General features: G+C 40.5%; 1 protein-coding gene and 1 pseudogene across 3 annotated transcripts in view; both read right to left on the minus strand.

The window, feature by feature from the left end:
- LOC149114758 (uncharacterized) overlaps positions 1-18196 on the minus strand; it is a 129087-nt gene that overhangs the window by 42314 nt on the left and 68577 nt on the right. The window lies entirely within an intron of this gene.
- Positions 11303-12179, minus strand: LOC149114762 (uncharacterized; annotated as a pseudogene).

Genomic DNA, 18196 nt, shown 5'->3' on the forward strand with positions numbered 1-18196 from the left:
AGCAACCTACAGTCGATATTAATGTTTGCACGACCCCGGGATCCCATAGGAACCAAACATAAGGGTTTTGATTTTTGAAATTATTCTAAGTCATGCCAGAGTGGATGATCTTTCAGCTGTCCAAGCTGAAAAAACCCAGGCTGGTTCTTACTCACAGTTTACTAAAATTCCTACCTCTATGCCGTCAAGCACATTTTCACTTCGAATTCCACAGAACAAGACCTGTAATAGATGACAATAATTCACTGAAGACGAAGAAAGCTTGGCACAAATAACTGAACATCGATTGAAGAAATCGAAAGCGGAAGTGAATCCTTCGATCACAGAAATATATGTTCAAACAAGCAAATAATTCTAAACGTTGTGTTGCTGTTAATAGGTCACGGAAACCGAATATCATTCTCAACTAACCTTGCTGTCGAAAATGGATCCGTAGTTCCCCAAAAGTAGATAATTTCAAATCTCAGCGAAAGAGCAAAACAACCCCCTTTGTTGGCAGCTTCCTTGGAATGCAAACCAAAATGCTAGTGCTACCGGTGTCACAGTGATTTGGGTACCCCCGTGTTTTGGGTACCCCCGTGTTTTGGGTACCCCCGTACCCATATCCCTAGTGTTTTGGGTACCCAAAACACCGAAAGCGTTATATACCACAGATTGGGGCAAGTGAAATCATCCATAATTCTGCTGAAAAACCATTTATTTTCTTACGAAGGTTTGTCTCAATAAATTAAAACTTTCTTAATCTTGATATAAACACATAAAGTTGCTGAAAATAGTCGCAATTTATAACAGACTGTGTGATCCGAGTCCGCAGTTATAACGACACACAAAACACATTCACGCGCCAAAGTTCCTTGTATGAACATGCGCTTGGTGCCTATCGGTAACCCTTGAAATGCACGTCATTTTAAACAAGCAAGCCGCATTCTAAACCTCGGATAGTTAGGCGATTGAATAAAATCACTATGCGAGAGAACACACTGAGATACGGCCGTCACGCAATACGCAGGTTTCAAGCTGTGACTGACCTCTGTGTACGGTTGCCTGTCTGAAATAAACTTTGTCTTAGACTTATTTATTTGTCACTCCTTTCTTGACCATCCCTCCTATTAGATTTTGCCATTAACGCAGTTTTTCTTCGGAGACATCTATAAAAAATGCAAAGAAAGTAGACAAGACTAAGTCCTTTGATCTTTGAACACTGGGAAAGTGGGATACCCAAATCCTTAGTGATATGGGTATTCCTTTCCAATATGCTTGCTTGTTATCGTTTCTTTAATTCAGGGTAGCCAAATCGACCGAAGATAAGAAGGCAAAGCTAACTGACAAAGACGAAAGTCATTCCAATGAGGAAAGGACTTAGAAATGCTAAAATGTAAGGGGTACCCAAATCCCTAGTGATATGGGTATCACCTTCTCACAATTCTGAGTGTTTGTTCGTTATCGTTTCTTTAGTTCAAGGTAGCCAAATTAACCGAGGATTTAAAGGCAAAGGAAACCCTTTTACCTTCGGTCGATTTGGCTACCTTGAACTAAAGAAACGATAACAACCAAACATATCGGAAGAGGATACCCATATCACTAGAGATTTGGGTATCCCCAACATTTTGGCAATTCTAGTCCTTTCCTCATTGAAATAACTTTCGTCTTTGTAAGTTTGCTTTTCCTTTAACCTTCGGTCCATTTGGCTACCCTGAATTAAAGAAACGAGGAGAGACAAACTCTCTGGAAGGGGATACCCATATCACTAGGGATTTGAGTATCCCCAACATTTTGGCAATTCTAGTCCTTTCCTCATTGAAATAACTTTCGCCTTTGTAAGTTTGCTTTTCCTTTTAACCTTCGGTCCATTTGGCTGCCCTGAATTAAAGAAACGAGGAGAGACAAACTCTCTGGAAGGGGATACCCATATCACTAGGGATTTCAGTATCCCCTGCAGTTTGGCATTTCTACAGTCCTTTCCTCCCTTGGAATTGCCTTTCCTCTAGGTAAGTTTGCTTTACCTTTTTATCTTCGGTGGATTTGGCTGCCTTGAATTAAAGAAATGATTACAACCCAACACTTCGGAAGGGTATACCCATATCACTAGGGATTTGGGTAACCTACTTCTATTTGTTTCCCTATATCCAAAGATTAGCCTTGTCTACTTTATTTAGATTTATTTTGGTTTTGTCTCCGAGACAAAAAACTCCTTTAATAGCAAAGAAAATTGTTCGCCGGCAAAATCTACTAAGAAGGATGGTCAAGGAAAGAGCGACACACGAGTCTAAAACAAAGTTTATTTCTGACTGGCAACATACACAGAGGTCAATCACAGCTTGAGACCTGCATGTTGCGTGACGGCCGCATCTCAGTGTGTTCTTTCGCATGTTGACTATATTCAATCACCGCACTATTCGAGGTTAAAAAAGCGCCTTTTTTGGTTTAAAATAATGTGCATTTCAAAGGTTATCGATAGGCACCAAGTGCATGTTTGTACAAGGATCTTTAGCGCGTGAATCCGGTTTTGTATGTCGTTATAACTGCGGACTCGGATAACACAGTCTGTTAGGAATTGCGACTATTTTAAGAGACGTATTGTGTTTATATCAAGCAAAAGAATGCTTTAGTTTATTGAGAAAAAGCTTCGTAAAAGATAAATGGATTTTGAGCAGAATTGTGGGTGATTTCACTTGCCCCAGTTTTACGCTTTCAGTGTTTTGGGTATCCCCAGTGGGGATACCTAAAACACTAGGGATTTTGGTACGGGGGTACCCAAAACACGGGGATACCCAAATCACTGTGACACCGGCAAGGAGATGTGGGACAGACCCAGAAGCCCCAACGCAACCTCGTCGCCAGGGCCTTCTCCACTTTTTAAAATGGCGGGTCTGGGGAAGAGGTTGTTTTCAACCCATAAAGTCTGGAGTGGCGCTGAAATTTCAACTTATGAACTGTGGAATACTACCATGAGAGAGTGTGGACCAGAAGACAGCTGAACTTCAGGCTACATGAGATGATGTTTCCTCATTTGTATTTGCTATTCAATTAAATTTTATACTCAAAGACTGAAGGTTAAATGGCCCACAGTTTCCCACACCAATTCTAAAAGTTCCCCACAGTAATGTAATCCAAGTTATCTTTCAGTATCATACTGTACCATCATCAGTTTGATGAGAGTGTAATACCGAAATTTATACCATGCTATAGGAAATACAACCAATCAGAATACAGGAAAGCCGTTGTATATTCGACGGTATTATATCCAACCATACCATCATGTCTGTCGCATTGATGGTGTTGGCCACTGTATTTTCTATGGTATGCTATAAAATAGTTATCCAACGCTCTCTCGTGGTATATCATGGAATATCTCACTTGTCATTTGTATTTTCTTGACTTTCTTGGTCTACGCGTCGCCTGAAGGCTCGTGTATACCAAGAAAATGACTCGTGGGGTATTAGGCTCAGTAAGAACAGTTAATGTCCAAGGACAAACACCCGTGCAAAGTCAAATGGAGGCTATTGTGTTTATTTTCCTTCAAATATTTTTCGCAACACACGGAATGTTTTAAAAATTGGTTATTCCCCAGTTTTAGCTGGGGTATATTCAATGCATGACGCGTTTAAACCAATCGCGTGCGAGCGAAAATATTTAGTTGATAACAAAACTTGATAACTTATATGCTAGCTTATACTTGTGTCCCTCTGCGTACATTTTGTGGAGAAGCGAATTGATCGACTTGATCTTTTTCCTTATTCTGCGTAAATTATCATCATGTACTCTTGTGCGAACATAAGAAGAGTTACGGGACGCAAGAAGAAATCTCATAACCTAGTATAATACATTGCAACACGATCTTGCGAAACTGACTAAAAGACTTTCACGAGTAACGAACTAATATTTAGCAACACGTAACAACTGTCAACTGACTAACTAACTAAAAAAAATTAAATGGTTCACAAGCATAAGTCGGTCATCTAGTTAAAAGTTGTCCAGTGCTATTTCAACAAGAAATTTTTTTGCATTCGATTGCTGTTGCGAACCATTAGTGTCACCTCAGGAGCGTTACTTCACACTTGAACTTCACGTAGAAACACTCGTTTGGGAAAATATTAGGCTCGATTTCCTTCGGCCGCTCTCTAGAGTCCACGTTTCTTCCCGGAGGAGCCCGGGCTCCTCTCCCGAGTACGGGTGATAATCGGCCTTGGAAAATATTGTCCACATATTGTCCACATTTGAAATCAACTCAACTGTGGCCGCCAACTCATGTTTAGTGCTAAACATTCTGGATATCGTGTATGCTTGTGATCTCATGCAACCCTAACCCTTGATAGTATTAAAATACATAATTAGAATATCAAGTTTATTCTTACTGTAAGTTGCAAATGAAAACCCAGGCACTGAAATCGAACAAGTTTGCCCTTAAGAAATATATCTGGAAGATAACTACGTCACGGTCTTGCTCGGCAAAAAAAGTTGCTTAATGCTTTAAAGCAGAGCTTGATATAGTATACGGAGAAATCAAAGAGATAACATAAGTTAGTTTTAACTCTGAGTTTCACGCCTTAAAGCGATCATCAGATAGGTTTTGACTGCGATGAAAAATACACTTTCTATTGAACTTCTTATATGTACAAGATGTTTATGGTAATTATAGTGGTGATCTGAAGGTTTATTATCTGAAAACATGTCAGGATGTACATATAAACATTTTGTACATGTATATAAAAACAGAAGGTATATTTTTTCATCGCAGTTAAAACCTGTCTGATGATTGCCTCAACGCGTGTAACCTAGACCCCGTCTACACGTATCTGGATATTTTTGAATCCGCAAGTTTTTCTTTCCGGATACGGCTTCCGTCCACACGCATCCGGTGAATTCGGCAGCAATCCAGAGTGGAAAAAAATAAATCCGCAACGAATCCGATAACGTGTGGACGGTGAATCCGGATATTTTCGAATCCGATGACGCAGCAAAATCGTGTCCAGTCTCTTACCAAATAATAAACCAATATGGCGACACAACGAGTAGGCCTAGTTTCTTTAGAGTGAATCCGGATACTATCGGATGCGTGTGGACAGTCGAATTCGATTGGAATACGCTACGTGTGGACGGGGCAATTTTTCAATCCGGAAAGAAAAAGTTGGGGATTCAAAAATATCCGGATACGTCACCAGTGGACGGGGCCTTAGTGTGGTTCAAGGAATGAAACTTTTGCCCACAGGAGTAGCTATCAGACGAGCTAAAGGTTAGCGTCAAAAGGGAACGAACTTTCTCCCACTGCTCATCTCTTGCAGCAAACAGGTTTGATTCAAGTGGCGGATTACTTCTCATTAAGTCTGGTCTGTTTCGAAACTTCTCGAAATGTTTGACGAGAATGTGCTTCAGCAGTTCTGGGTCGGCCACAGTAATCATCGGACTTCTTCCCAAGTACATTGTGTAAACATTGCCGTATCTCTTGTCATATTCAACGAACGCTTTGCGCAAGCCGCCATATCGGGCGACCTCGATCAGATTTCCAACGTATAAGGTAAAGTAAAGTAACTTTATTTTAAGTCGTAAACGTAGGAGGAGTGGTTGCCTAATCTCCCGAGCCAGGGGATCATGACAAAAACGCACGACTATTTATAATAACATTACTACTTACATTTACTATATTCGCTAAGATAAATTCAGAATTAAAATATGAAATACTTCTAAGAGCAACTAGTCCTAACAAAAATTAAAATAATATTAAAAACGTATGGCCAAGGTTTGGGTGCTGGGAGAGGAACATGGCTTATCAGAGCGAACTCCAAAACACCAAGCCAGTAAATAAGCGCCGTTATAAGAAATAAGAAGCTTATCCAGCCACAGAAAGGACTCAATACTCCAGAAAAAAATTCGAGCATGACCGCAAACTGAAGTAAAGAATATGGACACTGACAACACGAACAGGTACGGATGGATATTTGAGTTAATGCTCGTCAAGCAATTACCTCTATTTATAATGTAAGGCCCCGTCCTCTCCGTATCCGGATATTTTGGAAAACGGAGATTTTTCTCCCCCCGGTTAAGTCTTCCCGGCCGTCCACACATGAAAGGCATTTTCGGGCGCCCCAGTGTGGAGTTTTAGGAAAACGCCGCTTTGCGTTTACGTGTGGACGGACGAAAACAGAGACTTTCTAATACGATGATGTAATAGATCGAGTCCAGTCTATTCCGGTCTTCGTTCTCCCGTGTAAAAAATCACTGAAAATCAAGAAGGCGAATAGCCTGCGAACGCAGACGTATTTCCGGCTATCACTTGGTTCCGCCGAAAAATACCGTCTGCGAACCCCAGCCAGAAAACGGTTTCTGTGACGTAGGAATTTTAAGCCAATCACAGTTTAGCTCAAGTAGCCCCAGAACTACTGTTCGAGGTATTTGCTGCGAGGAGCACTCGAGTTTCATTCTATCACGGAATCTGATTGGCCAATGAGAAACAAAAGTCATTACGTCACAGAAACCGTTTCCTGGCTCGGGTTCGCAGACGTTATTTTCGGCGGAGATAAGCGACAGCCGGAAATACGTCTGCGTTCGCAAGCTAGAGCGCGAACAGAGTCAACAGACAACTTGGGGAAGAGAGCCAGAATGTCGGAGAAATGACATGATCTGACGCGATCGATTTGCAGTTGGTATTTTCAGCCCTTCTTTTAATTTTGGACTTAGGCGTGACTTCAAAAGAAGCCCTACTTCTTTATCTGTTTGTCGTGGATTTCCTGGATATCTTCGCTGATTTCGACACCATGTACGATTTTGAACGAGAGAACAAGAGTAAACAGTGACGTACTGGCGCTAAGTGGCGCCAATATATTACTACTACTAATTAACAATTAGATTATGAGCTTGACATTTCTATGAGGTGATAGTTAATGAGGCCGAAGGCGGAGTCAACTATCGCCTTAGAGAAATTGAGAGCGAATAATCTAATCGTTTAAGTAGAATTCTAACTGAAATTTCCTTCAAATAACGATTCAAATTATTTTCGGAAATATCATCTTTATTTAGATAGATATAGATAGAATGATTCCCGCTCGCTGTCATCGACTCAGATCGTTTAGAAATGGGACGCTTCAATTTCAGTCGTGAAATTTATTAACTCAGGTCACTGATTGGACTCGATGTTTAGCCAGTTTGGGAATCCAGTTTTTCCTGTATCACACTATCATCTCTCCTCTGACTTTTTCCCCAGCTTCTCAGCCGTCTGGAATCCTAAATCCTTGAATCTGATTGGATAATCGCTGAATTAATAATTTCCCATTCGGATCCCGAGTACGGGCCGCTTCGAAGTTTCCAACTTTAGCAACTTTTCAAGCTTTTTATTACACCGTAAAACAACGTAAAATGTAAACATTCAACACAGTGTCAAACAATTTTGCAAACAGAATCACTTTTTGTTCCCGAAATGTCAAAAGGTATACGTACGCCAGAATTGAACTGAACGGCTCTAATTAAAATCCAATACAAAAGTTAGTTTCAAAGCAATACCGTAGAGAAAAAAAATGAACACCTTTTATGCCGGCCGGGAGGTCCATATTGGGAAACACTGCGCCCGCGTTCTTGAGTACGGACCTCGGACCGTGCAGTTTATCCTAATAGGGACCTCTCGGCCGGCAAATAACATATAAATATGCACTGCCCTGACTGGGAATGCCCGGAAGGTGCAAATTACGTACGCTTCTGTCACCAGAAATTTCCCGATAGTGCAATACCAGTCATATTTCGGCATCTTACTATACCACAATCAGTTTGATGAGAGTATAATATACCGAAACATACAATGTATATGTTATTTGCCGGCTGGGAGGTCCGTATAGTAAAAAACTGTGACCAAGGTCTTGAAAATGCTGTCCAAGGCCGCAGGCCGAGGGCAGCATTTTCAAGTCCGAGGTTGTTTATTTTTTCGTAAGAGGGCACGGTAACGAATCCTGCAATCTGACTGGTTCTTAGCGCTGTCCGGATTTTTTTATTTCTGACCACGGTCACTGTAACGGCGGGAAACTGCGCGGGTGAAATTGTCGTTTTGGTCAATTTTCGTGAGTGAACTAGCGATAATGGTCAACATTTGCCCTTTTTACACTTCCACCGACAATTAATCAACGCAAGTTCATCTCTATCCACTCTTAAATGGCAAGGAAAGTTACCGTAAGTCTGTTTGGTTGCTTGTAGCTCGGCGCTGTAATGGCGCGTAATCCTGTTTCTCCTGTGTTTCTCTCACCGCGCAATCTTAAGCAAACAAAAGCAAAACTTTAAGCAAAATTTTAAGCAAAACTTGATATCTTGCATTACTTCCGTCTCACTGCGCGTAGTTTGTAGACAATGCGACTGACCGACTTGGCCTTGATCCTCTATATGTTGAAATTATCAGCATGTACTCCTGTGTGAACTGGTTAATCGACAGAGAGAACATAAGAATAGTTAAGCCAAAAGCGGGCAACTAGCCATAAGGAAATCTCATACCCTAGGCTACGAGGGAGGGGTAGGGGAAGCTAACCCGAGTATATACGCGCTTAATTAGTTTATATGGCACGCTGGACAAAACTGTTCTGGATCGAGGTTTTACAACAAAAAATGAAAACAACCAAAGTGACACAAATAATTTTGTCATTGTCTTAAACTTTACTAAGTTCCAAACATGGAAAGTTATTGTTATATGGATCACGCAAGAAAGGCTTCCATTACACCTTGTCCAAATTTGGTAACTGAGTCACAAAAGTATGCAAAATCACGTCATTTCTGAGAAAGAAGAGTACAGTGTGGGGCCCAGTTCTCGGCCGGACCCAGTTCTCGGCCACTTTTTGTTCAGCGTTTATTTTTCGCGTCACAAATGAATCTGAATAAAAAGCAAATGTTTCCAAAGGTAGCTTGATTCCTTGTCTTCCGTTCTGCCGAGTTTTGTTTCATCCTGCCGAGTTTTTCTGTGAGCACATCGAGGTGACGCGAAGGTAGGTGAATTTGGTTTCCCCGAAAACGTGTTTGTTTACGGCTACTCGACTTACATGGTTTAATTCAAGTTTATATTTTGTCCGTCTAGAAAACCCAAATGAGCCAATTCTTGGCATAAAGAACGTAGAGTGATAAAGCTATCTGTTAAATATAAACTTTTCCTGGCGTGTTTAGTTCTTTGACCTAAATTCACTCCTCAATATTTCCTTAGTACTTTTGCGTATTTGCCTATTCTCGGCCACCCTGCTCGCCTTCAACACTAAAAGCGCTCATAGTTTTGTGTGGAGTATTTCTGTCAAGTCAGTTGCAAAAATAAAGCTGTAATGGGGTGGCATGCTGAAAACTATGAGCTCTGACTTAACCCCGTTTTAAATACCCAACTCTTTTTAGCCTCGCTTGACTGCACTTAAGAGAAAAACTAGGTGTGCAAAAAACTTCCTTTTCTAACATGAAACAAAGCTCTTTAAGAATAATTTGTGATCGAAATATCAAAACACAAGCCTTATAATTGATTTAACAACAAAAAAGGGTAATAAAGCGTTGTTCATTCTGAGGAATCGCATGCACTCTTTTGTGGTCGAGAACTGGGCCCGCTGGCCGATAACTGGGCCCACGAACGAAGCCTCCATTTTCGTTATTACTCAGAAGAAAACAGCGTTGAGCAGTCGATAGCTCTACATGTGTAAACTGAATGCTGAAGCTAGTTATGTGTGAAATTTTAACTCCTTACGGCTATTCCAAGGTGAGAAATACAAGTTTACGTTTTTTGTGGCCGAGAACTGGGCCCCATACGGTAAATTTGGAGTGTTCTTTTGCGAAGAAACTCTTGACGTGCTAGTGGATATTTTTGTCAAGATTTTGACAAGAAAGAATGAGAAGGACTTACAACTTATTTGGTCCCTGAAATACGATACTTCCTTCAGAAACTGATCTTTATCGAACTCTTGAAACTGTTCTTGCCACGGATCGGTCTTCCGCATGGTTTGAAGATGGCTGCTTTTAGCTCGCGCTTCGCACAGGCCACAAATGCACAAGATATTGCTGTGTTAAAGCGCTGTCGACTGAGAACCTCAGACACTGGTATTTGTGCTTTTAGACCTTTTCTGGGTTCATCTACCAGGAGCTCGCCATTTTCTCGCATAACAGCTTGAAATAACTTTGTTTGGTTTGCCTCGTGGCATGTTGTGGTAGTCCGTGAGCCAGCAGGGCTGCTTGGTATCATCCGGGGTGAATAAGGTTTATGGTGGTTTTCTAGTAGATTAGCCCATAAATAGTGGGGAAAAGCATGATAGCAATGATCCTATGGTAGCTAGTGGATAACAGTGCTCTTTAAAGTATGGCTCAGTCATGGGAACGAGGCTGGAGCTTGTTTTGTGTTTAGTAGCTTCAGTTGTCCACCAAAAAGAACAAAACACATGCATAACAGTACCATTGTTTCACACAACATTTTTTAAATTACAAATGGTTCATTTCATTGGTCACATGACCAGAGCGCGACTTAAGCATGGAAACGAGGCTGAAGTTGGTTTGGACAAACATACGTGTGTTCATTGGCTTTAAATGTCCATCAAAATCTGCAAAACACTTACTCAACAGTGTCATTGCTTTACAAATATTATTTTTATATTTTTGTGTTGTTTATCCCATCGTTTACATCACTGGACACGTGACCAGGGCCTTTAAAATGGCACTATTGCATGACAGACAATTGTAAGGCTGTACTACGAGTCCCACCAATCCATTTTAATTCAAACTGCTCCTTTTAATGTTTCTGACGTTCTTCCTGATATTTTTTGACATGAGTATAGCTAAGAATATCATTAAGTAAATGAGTCACGTGACCTAATTTCTATATTTACCAGTTGGCATACATAGAAAGCATACATGCAGTTCGCAGAACTGTGATCTTCGATTTTTAACTGTTGATAACTTTTTACAAAAAAGGAGCGTGTTGCTTTGTATTTGACTGCCTTAATGGAACTGCATGCTTTCCATTTAAAGACTATTTTCACCGATTACATCATAACGCTTTAAACACTCGCAACAATGGGAAAACTGCAAAACTACCAAAAGTCAGACTGGATTTTGCGCGCCGTAGCTTTTATTTTTTAGGTGCCTCGATTTTTAATTTATTGCCTTTAAGTTTAAGAAACATTAATTCTAGAGTTTTATTTAGGAAAACCTTAGACGATTATTACTTGTAATTTCTATTGTATTTTTAACGGTTTTCAATATGTATCTTATTTTATATATCTTAATAATTCTTGTTTATTAGTTTTTAATTCTTAGCAGGACCCCGTTGATAACAGTACTTTGTACTGAAGGGCTATCCTGAGGAAATATTCGATTATTATTATTATCATTATTATTATTATTATTATTATCACATAGAAACTTCTTAAGCGTTCATTTTAATATTTCTCATCACTGCTTACTCCATCGTCATCATCGGCACTCTCGATCTTTTGAACAGAACCTTGGTTCTCACATTCAGCAAGCCTGCACATATCAGTGCATCTTAGGCCATTTGTGACACAGACACATTTAGGGGCGACGCACGTTTTAGTGCAGTTACACGCTAATAGCTCAAGTATGGCTTCTGGTGCCGCTTTTACGTCCATCCAGTCAACTCCTATCTTGGCAACACCATCTTCATGCTCGATCTTCCATTCACGTTCAACAGGAGTCGGAACTTGTGGGTCTTTCTCTAAACACCGTTTCCATATGGCAACCTGATAATTTGCTCTCTTTGCGTGCTTCACAAGACAATCTCTCCAAGGAGGAAGCTGGTGGCTTTCTATCTCGAACAAAACAGCTGGTACCTCAGCTCATTGACTTTCGTGGTGACCGTGTTATTAGAGTAAAGAAGACATGTAAGTTACTCTAATTTATCTGTTAATTCAGGAGGTAGGTCTCACTCTTTTCCCAGCTCTGTTAACGCTTCTCGGCTCCTTGTGTTCTTCTTTAATATCTTCAATGCTTGTGCCTTTCTCTTTCCTGCAAATGCGCTCGCAGAATCACATCCAGTGAATGCATGCATTCCGAGAACACCTTTGCACACTCCTGGACCAGGTGAGGCAGCAACTTTTGTAATGTCAATAATCTTTGTCCGTGTACAAGTTCCAGATTTCATGAACAGAGAAGCTCCTATCTCATTGCTAAATGCCAAGGACATGATAAATACATCAGTGTCCTCCGAACAGACAAGAACAGAGGTGAAACCCTCATTAGCTGCATGGGAAGCGTGGAGCAGTAGGCGTCCATCTGCCTCTTCCTGTTGAGACTTCAGTGTTGGAACCTCCTCACAACCTTCCGCTGTGATTCTGTAGCATGTATCACCAGCATTGGCATACAACAGTTTCTCCTCCAACTTCTGTCTTCTTCCTTTCTCCACTCATTGACGATGAAGGTGATAAGACTCGTCTTCTTGCTCACTCTTGTCAGGAAATTCCTCCACTGCCTAACTATCTGTGTGCTAGTGATGTTAACAAGCTGGTGTCCTGACTCTTCACCTCGCAGTTGCCGCTCACTGTTCTTAATGGATAGCTCCTCGTAGGTGTCAGATACGACGTCTATTCTGTAACACCACACCCCTTCTTTCACTGCCATAGACAGGACAGTCATAGGGACATCACCAAAGGTCAGGTGATCTCCCTTTAGCCTTTGCACCAGAGACATGCCATCAATAACTGCAGCAGAATTTACAGGAACTTCCTCAGAGAACTGTACATTTTTCTGTAACAGTGATGCCAGGGAGACCTCGTTGGTCTTTCTCAGAAGGCCATCTGGAGTTGACAAGGCCCAGGGAAGTGGTCCAAGAGGGTGTGAAAGGATGGTATCCATCTGCAAGCTTCGTTCTTGTGCAATATTTCTGATTCGTCCAAACAAGGACCTGTCTGCTTTTAAAATAATCGATCGGTCGTTGGTTTGCACTTGTTTCTTCTTGTTCATGTCGCTGAATGTCTTAAGTTTGTTGGTCTTCAGAGGGTCATGGAATTTCCTGGTTTGAGGAGTCTTCTCCATCCTCTCTTCTTTAAACTTTGCGTAACATCTTTCACCAACCCCATGTGCTGTTTTCAGGTCTGTAGCAATCTCTCTGGGGGCTTTCTTTGCAGTTGAAATGCTAATCAGTTCTTGGCTCTCGGAAAATGGATTAACACATCCTTGGATGGGGTCAACTATGGACGAAACCGCCAGTTCATCTTTCTTTATTCTTGGTGACTGAAGCTCTGTATGCTGCGTTTCCATGTTGGATCCTTGCACCATGTTTCTTAGCTGCCCAAGGAATGCACTTCGGTATTCTGCTGTGAGGTAGTAGCGCTGAACAGTTGCAGGTTTTAAGCTAAAGCGTGTGGTTCCAACAGGATTCTGGGTATCTTTGTTCACTGTGACCTCAGTTGTCTGGTCAACTGGAATCCTCCCAAAGGGATTGCTGCTGGCTAACTGAACAGAAAAACTGCCTTCCTTGAATGCCTTCTGTACTTCAGGATTTTTGTCACCGAGATTTGTCATCTGAGCAAAGTAAGGAGTCAGGTATCGTAAATAGTTCACCTTGTCATAGGCGAAACACCAAGGGATCATCATTCGTATGGAATGGAGATGTAATCCCAGTCACCTTCACGAGATGCCCGCAACAGGCCAAGAACTATTCCCTCTACCATATCCACATATGACATCCAGAATGCTGAAAGTTCGCCGTTATTTTGACGAAGATGATTCAGGAACTCTCTCCACATAGTCATCACTTGAGGCAGGACTGGGCACTGAAGCAGCTGGTCTAAGCTCTCTTCCTTCAAATTATTAGCCAGTGTATCCACCTGCTCAAGAAAAGACGCCACTGTGATGCGATGATTGGGATCGCTGCTCTCGAGCCTCCTCGTGAACTCAGCCCATGCTAACCTCATCAGAGCTTCATACAGGTACTTGTGTGCCCGCACGCCACGGTTGTAATGCTCTCCATCAATGACACCACTTATGGGTTAGTCTCTTTTCATAGTAAACAGGCTTCTACATTTTCGGTGATATGCGATATTTGGTATGTGATTTTCTTGGACTGTTTTGGCGACATCCAAAACTGCCTGATGATTTCGAACTTTGGCTGCTTCCAGCAAAGCCAGCCAAGAGCTGATGTCCTTTGGAGACACAAGATGTTCTTCCTCCTTATCACATGCAGCACAGTGTATTATGAAATGGTGCTTGTCCTTTTTCATTCAATCTGAATTGCAAACGCAAGCTCAGTAACTATAAATGGAGAATTTAGATAAATCTATTATTTACTCTGAAACAATAGCATAAATGATATCAATGATTTCATATACGTTATAGATGCACTAGTAAATTAGCACTCAGTAATAGATCGATTATTTTCAAGTTTTAGATCGAACTGAAAGGCTAACTTCTAAAACAGTTCAAAAAAGATTTAATGCGAGCTGATTTGATTTCTCACAATGCAAAGTACAATTTAAGTTCGAAATAGATAAAAGGTGAATTGTCTGGAAAAAAAAACCGATAAGCCGATTTTTTTTTTGCATAAAAGAGAGCAAGTTTTAAAAAAATACTAGAGTTTTTATGAAGAAGGTTAAAGATATTTCCAGCCATTGATTGCCACGACAGAAATGGACTGTTTTTCTAGATTATGTTTTACAGAACATCTTATATTGTGCTCAGCTCTTACGTCTTTATCATGCTATTTGGCAATCGAAAAAAGTTTTTAAAACCGATTCATTCAAAATTAAGAGTACACAAAACTAAAATTTTTATAAAATTCATATTTTGATAAGTTAATAAAGACGGTGAATTTTAAGCTCGGTAATGAAATGTGAGGGTGAATTAATCAACATGACACGAGCGTGGGACAAAGAAAAATTCTGAGTCCTCGACAGGAATCGAACCCATGACCTCCCGAACACCGGGCGGGCGATCTATCCACTGAGCTACGAGAACTCATGGAGAGCAAGGTCACTTAACTGAGTTCATATATGATGAATTTTACTTTGTCCCAATTCACCATCTTTATTAACTTATCACTACTCACGATGAATTCGATAGCGTTGATCCTAGCAGTATGCAGGACACCTATCATATATGAACTCAGTTAAGTGACCTTGCTCTCCATGAGTTCTCGTAGCTCAGTGGATAGATCGCCCGCCCGGTGTTCGGGAGATCATGGGTTCGATTCCTGTCGGGGACTCAGAATTTTTCATTTGTCCCACGCTCGTGTCATGTTGATTAATTCACCTTCACAAATTCATATTTTGTGGAATAATTAAGTGACTGATAGGTTTCTAGTAGTTTAAACACTTACCTTAACGAAGTTGGTCTTTTCAAAATGGCGGATACATCAAGCAACAGAGTTCTCAGACATGGCATAAATTAACATACCGCTGACCAAAATTTGCAGGCTCGCGTATTAAACAAAATGTTCTCAAACACATTATGTAGACTCTTAAAAGTATAACTATGTCTCCACCCTTCATTTTATTGCATTCTATAAGCATTTGTAGCTGCATATAATTGAACATTACCTATGGGCCTAATGTGATATAGTTTGGGAGGGGGTGCAAATAAATGCAGTCAGCACGGATGAGCTACCATAGATCCAGTGCTATCATGGATTTTCCAAGTCTACAATGGCAGGGCCTTTCAAAAAACACCATGAAACTTATTCACCCTGAATGATACCGACAGCCTAAATTTGGCTGCCTGGCTCACGGACTATGGCCCTTCGGTGGCAGCATCACAGCTTGAATCTTCGATTCTCTAAACCGCTGACATATCGCAGGACTATAGTGTTGTTTGGATGGATTATCGCTCCTTACTCATGCCATCTCGTCGAATTCATGGAAAAAAAAAATCCATAAACACGTATCGATGTCCTTCGCACAACAGCACTGGTCTAACACTACGATGTCGATGCAAACCACAACCGTTTTTTCCCAGAAATCGCGCAATTTTCCGCACTTTTGCGATTCTTCACGCAAATTTAGATACGCTGTAACGCAAGTCTTCCTTGCGTGACCTATATGAAAACAAGAAGATCTGTTAGATCTTATAACCGCGCTTTTAAAATTTAACTGTTTTCTTAGTACCACAGTCGCAACGCAGTGCATATTCCAAAGCAATCTTTGATGATTCATTGATTACTGTAGACATCACAGCACTTGACCAACACAAACTCTATTATCGCACCATCAGTCGTAGCCGTTGTGACATCTCCGATGCCGTAATAGTCTTAATCTGGAACTTTCTTCGGGATATGTATGGGCATGAAGATATGAACACTATTACAAACCGCTTTCTTTCTTTAAAGTCACGATTAAATTTAACTGTTTTTTTCCCTTGAGTTAAGGGTTAGCAAAGAAGTCACACGAGTCACATAATTCAAGAATTGCGTTATCTACGGCTATTTTTAGTACGGTGGTTATTTCCCTATCAATGACGTAATCTTTGCACGTTCTGACACGTTCTTTGCTTGGCTTGCAAATATTTAATTTTCCTTCCGATCTATGAACTCGCTGCGATGAAACAGTCAAAGGATTTACTTCATTTGCCTAAAACCACAAGAAATACTGGCAAAATTACAAATAAATTAATGACCGTCGCTTCTGCCGAAATAAACTTGCAAAGTAAACACGATCTTATTTGTCACGTAGCGAAAGTGAAAGCTGCAACGTCAGCGCATTCCATGGCTGACGTAATACCTTTTTTCAGCGTATTTATTATTCCCTTTAAATCCAACGCTTTGATAAAAGAAAAAGAAAATATATTTTACCTACAAAAAAGAAAACAATATCCGTAAAATTGTCCGTGCATTTATGTTTTAACAGCTTCTGGCGGAAAAACATCACACGTTGCGTGACTCAAAGTTTGGCCGAGCGGAGGTCTGCGTCTGGTCACCGACAAAAAACAAGAAGATCTGTTAGATCTTATAACCGCGCTTTTAAAATTTAACTGTTTTCTTAGTACTACAGTCGCAACGCAGTCCATATTCCAAAGCAATCCTTGATGATTCATTGATTACTGTAGACATCACATCACTTGATCAACACACACTCTATTATTGCACCATCAGTCGTAGCCGTTGTGACATCTCCGATGACGTAATAGTCTTAATCTGGAACTTTCTTCGGGATATGTATGGGCATGAAGATACGAACACTATTACAAACCGCTTTCTTTCTTTAAAGTCACAATTAAATTTAATTGTTTTTTTCCCTTGAGTTAAGGGTTAGCAAAGAAGTCACGCAAGTCACATAATTCAAGAATTGCGTTATCTACGGCTATCTTTAGTACGGTGGTTATTTCCCTATCAATGACGTAATCTTTGCCCGTTCTGACACGTTCTTTGCTTGGCTTGCAAATATTTAATTTTCCTTCCGATCTATGAACTTGCGATGAAACAGTCAAAGGATTTACTTCATTTGCCTAAAACCACAAGAAATACTCGCAAAATTACAAATAAATTAATGACCGTCGCTTCTGCCGAAATAAACTTGCAAAGTAAACACGATCTTATTTGTCACGTAGCGAAGGTGAAAGCTGTAACGTCAGCGCATTCCATGGCTGACGTAATACCTTTTTTCAGCGTATTTATTATTCCCCTTAAATCCAACGCTTTGATAAAACGAAAAGAAAATATATTTTACCCACAAAAAAGAAAACAATATCCGTAAAATTGTCCGTGTATTTATGTTTTAACAGCTTCTGGCGGAAAAACATCACACGTTGCATGACTCAAAGTTTGGCCGAGCGGAGGTCTGCGTCTGGTCACCGACAAAAAAAAAAAAAACAAGAAGATCCGTTAGATCTTAAAACCACGCTTTTAAAATTTAACTATTTTCTTAGCACTACAGTTGCAACGCAGTGTACATTCGAAAGTAATCCTTGATGATTCATTGATTACTGTAGACATCACATCACTTGATCAACACAGACTGTACTATTGCACCATCAGTCATAGCCGTTGCGAAATCTCCGATGACATAATAGTGTTAATCTGGAACTTTCTTTGGGATAAGTATGGGCATGAAGATACGAACACTATTAACAACAGCTTTCTTTCTTAAAAGTCAAGTTTAAATTTAATATTTTCCTTGAGTAAAGGGCTAGCAAAGAAGTCACACGAGTCACATAATTCAAGAATTGCGTTATCGACAGCTATCTTTAGTACGGTGGTTATTTCCCTACCAATGACGTAATCATTGCATGTCCTGACATGTTCTTTGCTTGGCTTGCAAATATTTCA

The sequence above is a fragment of the Orbicella faveolata genome, unplaced genomic scaffold (genome assembly GCF_042242905.1).
Source record: "Orbicella faveolata isolate gen_17 unplaced genomic scaffold, um_ofav_v1 contig_13, whole genome shotgun sequence".
Taxonomy (NCBI): Eukaryota; Metazoa; Cnidaria; class Anthozoa; order Scleractinia; family Merulinidae; genus Orbicella; species Orbicella faveolata.